Below are 13,209 nucleotides of genomic sequence, written 5' to 3'. Positions count from 1 at the left end.
TGATGATGTTGATGATGTTGGTGGTGATGATGTTGATGGTGGTGATGATGTTGGTGGTGATGATGTTGTTGTTGGTGATGACGAGGTTGGTGGTGATGATGTTGGTGATGATGATGTTGTTGGTGGTGATGACGAGGTTGGTGGTGATGATGTTGGTGGTGATGATGTTGATGGTGGTGATGATGTTGGTGATGATGATGTTGATGGTGGTGATGATGTTGGTGGTGATGATGTTGATGGTGGTGATGATGTTGGTGATGATGATGTTGGTGATGATGATGTTGGTGATGATGATGGTGGTGATGATGTTGGTGGTGATGATGTTTGTGGTGATGATGTTGGTGATGATGATGTTGATGGTGGTGATGATGTTGGTGATGATGATGTTGGTGGTGATGATGTTGGTGATGATGATGTTGATGGTGGTGATGATGTTGGTGATGATGATGTTTGTGGTGATGATGTTGGTGATGATGATGTTGATGGTGGTGATGATGTTGATGGTGGTGATGATGTTGGTTATGATGATGTTGATGGTGGTGATGATGTTGGTGATGATGATGTTGGTGGTGATGATGTTGGTGATGATGATGTTGATGGTGGTGATGATGTTGGTGGTGATGATGTTGTTGGTGGTGATGACGAGGTTGGTGGTGATGATGTTGGTGATGATGATGTTGATGGTGGTGATGATGTTGGTGATGATGATGTTGGTGATGATGATGTTGGTGATGATGATGGTGGTGATGATGTTGGTGGTGATGATGTTTGTGGTGATGATGTTGGTGATGATGATGTTGATGGTGGTGATGATGTTGGTGATGATGATGTTGGTGGTGATGATGTTGGTGGTGATGATGTTGGTGATGATGATGTTGATGGTGGTGATGATGTTGATGGTGGTGATGATGTTGGTGATGATGATGTTGATGGTGGTGATGATGTTGGTGATGATGATGTTGATGGTGGTGATGATGTTGGTGATGATGTTGGTGATGATGATGTTGGTGGTGATGATGTTGGTGATGATGTTGTTGATGGTGGTGATGATGTTGATGGTGGTGATGATGTTGATGATGATGATGTTGGTGGTGATGATGTTGGTGATGATGATGTTGATGGTGGTGATGATGTTGGTGGTGATGATGTTGGTGATGATGATGTTGATGGTGGTGATGATGTTGGTGGTGATGATGTTGGTGATGATGATGTTGATGGTGGTGATGATGTTGATGGTGGTGATGATGTTGGTTATGATGATGTTGATGGTGGTGATGATGTTGATGGTGGTGATTATGTTGGTGGTGATGATGTTGGTGGTGATGATGTTGATGGTGGTGATGATGTTGGTGGTGATGATGTTGATGGTGGTGATGATGTTGGTGGTGATGGTGTTGATGGTGGTGATGATGTTGGTGATGATGATGTTGATGGTGGTGATGATGTTGATAGTGGTGATGATGTTGGTGGTGATGATGTTGATGGTGGTGATGATGTTGGTGATGATGATGTTGATGGTGGTGATGGTGTTGATGGTGGTGATGATGTTGGTGATGATGATGTTGATGGTGGTGATGATGTTGATAGTGGTGATGATGTTGGTGGTGATGATGTTGATGGTGGTGATGATGTTCGTGGTGATGATGAGGTTGGTGGTGATGATGTTGCTGCTTCTCCCCTCCCTGGAGTCCTGGCTTCTTCCCTGAGCTAGCATGCTGGGCCAAATTACACCTGTGGCCACCATAGCTTACTATCATATATGTGATACCATACCTGTATTCCATGTGCTTTTACTTGAATTACCTCATTTGATGCCCCCACCCCATTGCCTCTGTTGACAGATGGCTAACTGAAGGCTCAGAGAAATTTAATAAAATGCTCAAGGTCACACATCTCACTGATGATGGAAGTGAGGTAGGAACCCAGGTGTCCGGGTCCTCAGTGCAGAGCTCTGAGCGGCCTTGATGAGGATTTCTCCCTGTTCCTCTGCGGGGAAAGACAGGCCAGCTCCTTCCTTAGTGTGCCACTTACTTAGCTGTAGAATCTTGGGCAAGTCACTCAAATTCTCTGAGCCTCACCTGTAAAATGGCAATCACAACAGGGTTGTTGTCAGATGTAAATGAGCTAATGCATGTCAGAGCCCTCAGCACAGTGCCTGCGCCACTCAGTGCTTAATAAGCATTGGTTCAAGGAGGGCAGGGGACATGTCTGCTCCTTGGGCAACTCCCAGGCAGCTCGGGCTGGGACCCCTCCTCTAATCTTGCCTGTGGCCTGCTCTCATCCCCGCCCTCAGCTTTCCCTAGTCCCTTGCTGGTCACGATCTGCAAAGCCAACCTGTCTAGGCCTGTGCGAGCCTTAGGACATCCAAGTGTGTGTGAGTGTATGTGTGTGTGAGTCTATGTGTGTATGGGTGTCTGTATGTATATGTGTATGGGTGTATACGTGTGTATGTGGGTGTATGTGTATGTTTACATTTGCGTGTGTGTGACACAGAGAGAGAGACTGTGACACTCCTTGGGGAGGGCTGAGGGCGGTCACTTCCCACTCTGCACACAGAATTCCCGCCATCTGGAATGCTCTCCCCAGTGTCACCAGGGTCCCAGCCCCTCCCACCCAGCCCATCACACCTTGAGTTGTCATTAAGGGGAAAAAGGAACATGAGGGAGGCTAACTTTCCCAGAAGCCCGCTCCTCGCCACAGGGTTTGCTCCCAGAGCCCTCTGCAAAGTTGGGCCCAGCTGGAGAGGGTTACTGGGATTTCACGCACATTCCTGGGGGGAGAGGGACTATCTCCCTGTTGGGGACCCTGCCAGGCAGGACCCTGAGCCCCAGCCCTCTCAGAGGGAGGAAGATGAACGAGGCTATTGCCCAGTGAGCTGGGGAGGGCCGGGGGGCACAGGGAAGCCATTTGTCTGTCATGCACCCTGTGGGCTGGGCTGGGCACTCCCTCCCGCCCCCCTGGGTGCCCTCTCCCCTTATCTGTCAGCTCCTAACTCCTTCCTCCCTCTCTCACAAAGGGCTGCTTTGAAGGGGAAAGAAGGACAAATCTGAGAAGGCACACAGAGCAGTGGGGAAAATAATGGCCTGGATGCTCCAGTATTTCTAGTGCTGTGACCTTAGCTGCTCTGAGCCTCAGTTTTCTCCTCTGTAAAGTGGAGAAATGGCAGAAATAAGTGAGATAACACACACGGAGCTCCTGGGGTAGAGCGGCCTCTATGACTTGTAGCAGCAGCAATAGTAGTGTTCTAACATCAGTGGTGTTCTCGGCGATTCCGACATTGAAGCACAATGTTGGTTCCCTCCTTTGCCTGGATTGTGGGGGAGGGACTGACCACCTCTGGTGAGCTCCAGATTCTTCCAGCCCCAGCAGGTATTCCTTCATTACCCCTCACTGCTGCCCTCGGGAGCCACGGTCCAGCACCCAGCAGTAGGAAGCCTGGGCAGAGCAAGGGGCCCCGGGCTCTGTCCTCACAGAAACCAAACCTCACTGGGCTGGGGTCGGTGTCACCTGACGTCTCAGGCAGGCTCCCCAGCCCCCTTCCTACTCTCAGCTGCTGGGCACTGCACAGAGACTTCCTGCACTGTTGGAGCCTCCACTGTCCCTTGCGGAGCGGGAGAGACCAGGGGGTCAGGGTGGCCCTGCGGGAGCCTCCTCTCTCTTCTAGTCTGGCTGGAGCCATTACAGCCATGGCCTGTCTCCCTGGGGTTGGGATGAGACGTCATGAGTGACAGGGTCACGTCTGGCCCTGACCCACTGTGGCGTGATGGTATCAGCTCTGTGCGCGGAGCAGAAAGATGTGAGGTCCAGGGCAGCTGAGATGATTCCTAGGCATGGTCTGGGGGCTGGGCTGAAGGCTACGGTAGCCGGTGGATTCCAGAGCAGGCTCAGCCCCAGGGCATGGTCTGGAGCTGGTTCAGGGCACCAGTGGTGGGTGGGAGGAGGGGACAGCAGACTGACGGCCCCTTCCCCTCCCCGACATGCACGCTGCCCAGGGTCTCGGAGACAGCCTATCGTCCAAGCCCCTGCTCCCCGTTTTGGGGACCCATCACTCGTCCCAGTCTTGGTGGGTGCCCAGGGGGACCGTCACCACCCACAAAGCCCAGGACTTCCCCTGCACGGTTTGAGGGATGGCCGGGGAAGGGGCTGCATCTCCAGCTCTTTCAGGCTCTTTCCCCGCTGCTCCCCCTCTGAACAGGCTCTGGTTTTTGGGGAGGGGTCCCATGGGTCTCATTATGGACCCATAATGGTCCCCACACCCCCCCTCACCTACTGCCTAAACTTCCGGCTACAACAGTCACTGCCTATGAGGATAAACTTCTTCCATGTTATTTTATCTGGGGCAAGATGAGCCATTTCCAAAAGGAGTGTTACTAGGAAAATAAGAAGAATAGGAAATAAAAACATACAGGGGTGGCCAAGTTCATGGAGGACCCACTTCTGCTCCTAAGGTAATTCACCATCTAGCCACAGACTCACTAGAAATCTCCGAAGGTCAGTGCTGCTGGCAGAAAGCTTGGGCAGAAAGCCCTGGGAGGAAGTGAGGTCTGTCACTGGAGGTATTCTAGCAGGGCCCTGATGCTTCCTTGGTGGGGAATGACCTTGACATCTCACTACATAATGATGGTCCTTCACTTCCGCATAGAACTTCACGGTTTACAAAAGGGCTTTCGCTGGCGTTCTGGAGTCTTTGGTGTAATCCTAGGAATTAGGCACGGCAAGGATTAACATCACTGTTTCGCAAACGAGAAAACTGAGGGACAAGAGAGAAGTGGCTTCTCCCAAGGTCACAGGGAAGTGGAGGCCACACTTGCTGGGACCCACATGTGGAGCCACCAGGGCAGAGCTGCTCCACCCTCAGGGCGCCCGTGCTTCTTTCCTGACTCAGTCTCTCGTGGACGCCCATGCCCCCTACCTGCCCCTTCCTCCAGGGTTGGACCACATTTGCAGGGTACTGAGGAGGTGGCTGGAGGTGATTCTGGAGTTAATGGGGCCTCAGCAGGGAGAGTGGAAACACCTCTAGAGGGACACATTAGCCAGATAAACTGGGGGCTCTTGAGGCTTCTGGGAGGGGCTGGGTGGGGAAGGAGACCTGAAAAGGCTAGAATTCTGGAAGCAAAGAGCCAGAGCTGAGGGGCTGTGTCTGTCTCCCTGCGAGTCACGGGTGTTGATGTTTTAGCTGTCTGTCCATCCTGGGCAGGGGTCCTCTGCAGGACCCCTCTCCTTGTGGCAGATCTCTCAAATCAAGCATATACTGAGAGTAGTACTCAAAACGAGGGGATTTAGATATGGAAATTCTACGTTAAAATGCTGTGAAATTCAATGGTGCTTCTCTGAGCCTTGCCAAGGTGGGGAATGCACCACACACAGGAGGAGCTCTGGTTCTTCGAGGGGGTGCGCTGGGCTTGGCGGGGGGGGATGAGCTCCAATGCCCTGGGGTCGCTGGGGGCCAGGGGTTCGGAAGACGCAGCAGATCTGGAGGCCTTCAGGATCTGGACCCTTCTGGGGAGGTGAGGAGGAGAGGAACAGCTAGTTCTGGCAAGTTCTCTGAGTGGCACCATGGCAAGCCCGAGAGATTTGAATACATTTGTTCACCCCTCTCCAGTTGAGGGGAAAACAATCTCAAGAAAAGAAACAGGGGACACCTGGACTCTGGGTCCTTCTTGGGAAGAACACTGGAAGAGGTCAGACTTGGATTGGGGGTGGGCGTCTGGGTGGGGGAGGTGTGGGATGGTATTGCCTGTGCGCAGGCCACGTGCCTCGTAACACCTGCCCCTCACTGCAGCCCGCGAAGTAGGCCTTATTGTCTCTATTTACCCCACTTGCCCCAAATCACCAAGCTGATAAGAGACAGATTTGGTGACTGAACCGAGGTCTGTATGACTCCCAAACTGGGCCCGCCCACCCATGCTTGCGTGTGCCTAGGCCGTGCTTCGGGGTCCCGGAGTACCACCTCAAAGGGGCCTGTGTGTGTGCCACACATTTCGTAAGTTATAAGCGGGTGTAAAACTGTGACCATGGTGGCATTTTGTTTCTTTTCAATGGGAGGTTCAGTAGGGAGCGAAGAGCACCTGGCTTGGAGTCAGAAGGCCTGGGTCCAAGTTATGAGTCAACCACCCGCCACCTGTGTGACTTTGGGCCAAACATTTAACATCCCTGAGCCCCGGGTTAATCATCAGCTAAATGGGGTTCCTTGCTGACTTCCTCAGCTGGCTGTGAGGATCCTGGGGTGCCGAGTGCCCTCCGGCTACCCAAAGCGCCTGGTCTAGTCTAACTGATTCCCGATGCAAACATTTACCTGGAGGTCCTCCCCACGCTGGGTATTCTATGTCTTCTCCAGATCACTTTCGTTTTCCAAAGTCATCTCTGATACCATCTCTTCCAGGAAGCTTTTCCTGTGAGCCCCGCCTGCCCCTGATGACTCCATCTGATACCAAACGTGGTTCCCACAAGCTCAGTCAATCCCCGCCTGGGATACTTGCTGCTTTGTGTGCTGAAACTTGTGTCAGGCCCAGGATCCCCCCAGGAGTTAGGCTGGTGTGGCCCCCTCTCCTGGCTCTTCTCCCACTCTGTTGTCAGGACACGACTCTGCCCTTTAGGAGGGCTGCAGGCCGTGGGAAGGGTGGTACAATGGTTAGAGCATGGCCTCTGAGGCCAGACCGCCTGGGTTCGAAGCCCAGCAAACTCTGTGACTTTGGACAACTCTCTTCATTTCTCTGGTAATGATGGTAATAGTAATTCTAAGTCTGAGGTAAGGATTTAATATCATAGAGTAATTTGAACAGTGCTTGACACTTGTGAGTGATATTATAAGTCTTAGCTCCTAGTAAAAGCCCTTGATTCACTGTGTAATTTCCAAATGTTATATAAATGTAAGGAATTCTTACCGTTGTTAGCCTTCTGGGACTCGATTTCCCCAGTTGTGGGTTGGGGCAAATGATCTTTGAGGTTGCTCTGGCTCTAATGGTCTATAATTCTAAAATAGGTAGATAGATGTCTTGCTTGGGATCTGCACGTGTTGTGCTGTAGGGGCAAAAGGATAGGGCAAAGGGCAGGGCACCCCAGGACCCAGGCTCAGGAAGGGAGAGGATGATTGCTGGGAGGTGATGGCAGAAAACACCTAAAAGGAGGCAGCAGGTGTTGGAGGGTGAGTCTTCCCAATCAGGGGGTTCCTGTGTGCCGTTCTCACCCAGAGCCTGCGGGAAGGCCAGTACCAACCAGCGTTGGGCCCCAGTTCCCTTGTGAGCCTGTGATGTCTCCTGAAAGAGCTGCACGTAAGGGACCTACACTTTTCATTGAACGAAACTCCAAGTCTTTCTAGGGTGAACTCCGGAGGAAAACCCTGGAGACACATAGCAGCTGACACCCCCTAAGTACGCTGTCAGAGGAGACATGGGGAGCCCACTCCCACTGTGGCTTTCCCAGTGGGGACCGCTTCTCTGCTCAGACCTTGTAAAGGCTTGGATCTCTGCTCTTCTAGCAGAGCAAATCCGTCCCTTCTCTGCAGAGGAGGGTGGCGTGGGGTGTTCTCACCAGTGAGGGGGCTGCTGCCCACCCTCCGCCATATTTCCCCTCCTGCAGCAAGCCAGACTCCTCTGGAAGCTACCCCTGCTCACTATCGCCCCAGACACCTGGCCTCAGGATCAATTACAGTAGATAGAGGCAATGGAATGGGGCGTGGTGATTCATCACTGTCAGGGCTGCAGGGGACCTCTCACCCCAGCCCCGCTTTGTCTCCAGGGGTAGCCCAGGAGAGGCCACCAAGCTCCCATCTCCCCGGTTCTTTGTTCCACACGTAGAAAGTCATGAAATCAGAGCGGCGAAGGGTTTTGCTCAGAGTTACTGGGTGAGACGTGGCAGAGAGGAAGCAGAGCTCAGCCTCCTGATTCCCAGTCCAGGCATCTTTCCAGCACATTACGTGCCTCCTGCCTTCGGTCCAGCCCTGACCACCTGCACTTCCCTGCCAACCCATTGTCATCATCAGCGAAAAGCCCATCTGGGTGTGGCTCACAGTCTCCTGCCCTTTTTTTGGTGAAACTCCAGGAAAACTGCATTGCTTAGGAATCGATCGTGGGGAGCAGATGAAGGTTTCCCAGCTAATTCCACCCAGTGTCATCATCGTGACACTTCGACAGCTCATTTCAGCCACAGGGCATTGCTTTGTGTCTTGTGTCAGAATTCCCGATTGCCAATGGCTGGCCCTTCCTTCCTGCTACTCTGGGACTCTTCCAGAGCACACACCATCCTCCCTCCTCCTCTGGCTCTACCTGTCCTGTCCCCGCCTCCCCAGGGCCTCCTAGGTACCTAGAACAGGGACCTGTCCCCAGATGACCACAGAGTGGCTGGATGGACACTAACCCATCCTCCAGGGAATGCATGACAATGGATTTTCCAAAAAAACTTTTTTTTTAAGTCTAGGACCCTTTCAGAACTCCAAATCTCTGATAGTCATATGAAAGTGTTGACATCCTTAGTCATCAGGGAAATGCAAATTAAATCACGAGGTACCTCTATGCCCTTGCCAGATGGCTAAACCTAGAAGGATAGATGATACCAAGTGTGGGCAAGGAAGTGGAGGCATCAGAACCCTCTTACACTGGGGCATAAACTGGAAAACCGTTTGGCTGTATCTATCAATCCTAATTCCGTTCTAAACAGAAATGAGTGTTAAGTGCTCCAAAGTTACATACAAGACTGTTTGCAACAACTTTATTCATAATTGCCCCAAACTGGAAACCACGCACGTATTCACTAATGACAGAATAGAGGACTACATTGTGGCAAATTCACACGATAGAACGTTACACAGCGAGGAGAGGCACACTGCACGGGTACATCTCATAGACATTGTACTGAGTGAAAGAAGCCAGGCACACAAGTAAGTGCGCGCTTTGCATGATTCCATTTATGTGAAGTTCCAGAATGGGGGTGTGTGCCTGAGAGGGAACTTGAGCGAGCCTCCGTGACTTGATCTGGGGCTGATGACGTGAGGGTATACATATAACATGGTTATAAAAATGTGGAGCTGTTCCCTTAAGGTTTGACACTTTACTGTTTGTATCCCTCAATACAATTTTTCCTTTAAGTTCAAAATAACAAAGGGTTAAAACCTGACACAGAATCCTGGAAAGTAAAACAGTGGAAAGTTGAGACCCATCCTCTTGCCTCCCACCTCAGGCGGCTCTGGGGCATTCCTGAAGACGAAACTCTGGAGGGTATGCTGGAAGCCTTTGCTCTGGAGTAACTGTGGCCTCCTGTTCCCATGGCTGGCCCCAGTCCCCCACCCACTGGCGGTGACCTAGCATCGGAATCCCCACCAAAGCCGTGCCCTTGAGGGGCACATCGCAGCCCCTTGATGCCTGTGTCCCTCCCACTAGCTGGTGGGTCTTTGCGTGGGATGATGCAAATCAGGGAGAAAGGAACTAAGGGGATGGTCACCCCGCAGCCAGGAAGGCGCAGAGCTGGGATTCTACTTGGACTTGTCAAGAGTCCGAGTGCCTGATGTCGTCTCTATGACAGGTTCTGTCTCCATGCTGCAATTTGCTGCTGCTAAGGGCAGTTGCACAGTGGGGAAAATAATAGTAAGAGCTAATATTATCCTAGCTTAACCGAGCACTTACTCTGTTCCAGGCATTGTGTTAAGTGCTTTATAAAGGGATGATTCTCCTTTAATCCCCACAGCAGCCCTCTGTGGTAGGTACCGGTGTTATCTGCTTTACAACTAACTTTCTCTCTCTCTAACTATCTTTATTCATCCCAGCAGTCTGTTCACATGGATTGAGAAATAAAGCTGGGGGAAAGCAAGCAACTCGCCTAAGGTTCACACAGCGGACAAGTGGTAGGACTAGGGATTGAATGGAGATCAATGGACCCTAAGGCCCTGCCTCTTTCCTTTTACCAGGTTTTCAATAGATGTCGAGTGTGAACTCAACTGATGATAGAACCAGCATCTGAAAGGAGCCCAACAGGCTGAAATGCTGACTTTGCCATTAAGATAAAACAGAGCAGAGATACATGAAAAGCGCCACATTCGGGAGAAAAATAGGCAGCCCAAGTGCAGGTGAGAGAGGTCTGCTCAGAGGCAGCACACGTGAAAAAGACTCAAAGGTTTATTCATCCACCCATCCATCCACCCATGCATCCGGAAATTTAACCACCACAACGGAGCCCCTCTGTGTTCCATACCATCACCATGAGGTCAGCTGGGTTGGCCGTGTCACAGAGTAAGAGAGAGCACACCAGGTTCAGGGAGGACATGCAGAGAGTCTCCCACCCCTCCACCCCCATCGCCTGCTGGTCAGATCAGTTCCTGGAAACAGCATGTATTCCCTGGCCCTCAGAACGGGAGGGAGCTGGTAATGGGTTTTCTTCAGGAACAGCTGGAGTAATGGGGTTGTTTTTAAAGGCTCTTTTTTTTCTTAGAGCAGTTTTAGGTTCACAGCAAAATTGAAAGACACAGAGATTTCCCATATACCCCCCTGCCCCCAAATATTCACAGCCACCAGTACCAAAATCGCTCACCAAAGTTGTACGTTTGTTACAATCAGTGAACCTCCAGAGATACATTATGAACACCCAAAGTCCAAAGATAACTGGGATTTTTGATGTGAGTCAACTCACAACAAGTCACTCCACCAAGGCTTGAACCCAGGTTTGCCTGACTCCTAAGTCCAGGTTCCTAACAGATGTGTTGCTAAGTGGCCTGATGACTAGAGCAGAGGGAGAATCATATGAAAAAGAGGTTGGGCTGGGAGTAATCATCTCCAAATACCTGAAGGACTGTCCTAGGAAGGCCAGATCATGTAGCTTCTCAGGGAAATACCTAGACCAATGGGTGAAACTTAGGGGAGGGAAATTTGTCTGAATGGAGAAGTTACCCTTTGATGCTAGGGCTTAGCTCTAGAGGCAGTGCGGTGCCCCTCTCCAGAGGCACCTGGGATGCTTGGAGGACAGCCCTGCCTTGGGGAGGTTGGGCCATGCCACCTGCAAGATCTCTTGACTCTCACTTGGACGAGTTCCGTTTGGTTCAACCTTTACTGACCACCCACTCTGTCCACCCAGGGCTGGGTGCTGAGGATGAATAAGATGGGGTTCCAGCCCTCCAGGGGCTTACAGCCTGGCAGGAAGGCAGCTTGTGTGGTCCTATCACTTGCTGACTCTTTTCTCATCCATGGAGGCTCTCTCGAGGCTGAGGCCACTAACTGAGGGGACAGTGGGTGGGAGGAGTTCAGGCTGAGGGCACCCCAGCCTGCCGGTCTGTGAGTCAGTTATTCCCCCAAAGGTCTTTGCTCCCTGTGGAATGGAATACCTTCCTCAGAGAAGGCTCTGGAGGGGCCCTCGGCTAGACCTTGGGCAAGGAGGAAAGGGCATACGGGGCCCGGTGTGCCACCTTCCCTCTGTCTCTCTCCGAGGGTCCCCCCTCATCTGCCGAACTGGACTCTAAGGGTACTATCACTGTCCTTCATCAACCCCATTGGCTTCTTCTAAGGTGGGATCACTGAGGAGCGACATCCCCATTCGGGGCGGGCCTGCGAGACTGCCTGCCTGAGCTTTGAACTCAGGATCCCACTTTCCCTCTCACAGGTGCGCAGAGGCCAAGCGCTGGGGAATGTTCTAAACCCAGAAAACCTGCTTTGTTAGTGTTACAATCACGGGTCCACCCTGGCTCCCTACTTGCCTCCAGGGACTGGCCTCCACTGCAGTCACTGTCATCCGGGATCCCATCTCAGAGGGGATGAGGATGGCGATGATGAAGATGATTGATGATGGTGACAATATAGAGCATATTTGGTACCCAAACTCTATGTGTATTAACTCACCGAATCACCTAACTACCACCCCTCAGTCCCAGTTTCCCACCTCATGACGTGCCTCTTCCTCATGATTGACACCTTGGACGGCCTCTGCCTCCACACCGGCGGCTCTGACTCTGGCTGTACACTGGAACCTCCTGGGTAGCTTGTTGAAAATACAGCTGTCTGGGTCCCAACCCTAGAGCTCTGACCCTATTGGCCTGGGGGTGGGGCCTGGATATTTGATTTTGTAAATCCCCCGGTGATTTGGGTTGTGTGTCCAGGGTTTAGTTCCCTGGCTCAATGGAGCCTGCGGTGTGGGTTGATGATGCCCTGGGGCTGGTTCCTGAGCCAAGCAAGGCCATTCCTATACCTTTCCTAGCTTGGGATGAGTCTGGCCAGAAGGGCCAGTTTAGATGTGGCCCAAGGCAATGCAGCGAGGGTGCCCTCCAGCTAGGGAAGGCGTGGCTGGCAGAGAGGAGGGAGGGAAGGGGGCAGTGCTTGCAGCTTCTCATCTGGGAGTTGATGCTGGGCTTGGGGACTGGGATTTGGCCTGGCTCTGCCATCCGGCCTGTAAGCCGAGGCAGAAAATAGGGTTTGGGGGCCCTATACGCCAGTACCAAGCTGGAGCCCAAGCGTTGCTCCCCAGTAGCGTCTGGCTGTGGGGAGAGGACAGAGGGGGTCTAGGAGCAGGGCCTGGCTGTTCTCCTCCAGCTTTCACAGAGCCCTTTCCTCTTCCATTTTCCCACCAACCTATGTGCCTCTCATTCCTCCAAACCATTGCAGATACCACCTGTGATATTCTGACTTCTAACAGGAAGTGTATATATGGCCTTCGTCTTGTTCCTGGCGCAAATCCTAAAGCCCTTGGAATTTCCTAAGGAATAAGAGTGAGAGAGGTGTCTTGTCATTCTTAGGACATCCCTTTCCACCACGCCTGAGTTTATGTTAATGAGCTGGCTTTTGGAAAGCACCTAAGGATGGGGGTTGGGTGTCAGGCAAACGAACCAAGTTTGGAGCTTCCGACTCCACCCCTGACCTCTGCGGAGGGGAGAGGGGCTGGAAATTGAGTTCAGTCACCAATGGCCAATAATTTAATAGGTCATGCCTATGTGAGGAAGCCTTCATAAAACCCCGGAAGGACAGGTTTGGAGAGCTTCCAGGTTGGTGCTGGGAGGGCATGGAAGCCCCACGCCCCTTCCCGTATACCTTGCCCCCTGCATCTCTTCCATTTAACTGTTCCTGAGTGGGATCCTTTTACTCTAAACCAGTAATCTAGCGAGTAAACCGGTTTCCTGAGTTCTGTGAGCTGCGCTAGTAAATTAATCGAACGCAGGGAGGGGGTCGCGGGGACCTCTGATTTATAGCCAGCCAGTCAGAAGCACAGGTAACACCCTGGACTCGTGATTAGCAGCTGAAG

This window comes from Delphinus delphis, chromosome 8 (genome assembly GCF_949987515.2).
Source record: "Delphinus delphis chromosome 8, mDelDel1.2, whole genome shotgun sequence".
In the NCBI taxonomy this organism is placed as follows: Eukaryota; Metazoa; Chordata; class Mammalia; order Artiodactyla; family Delphinidae; genus Delphinus; species Delphinus delphis.
This window is presented reverse-complemented; position numbering follows the sequence as displayed.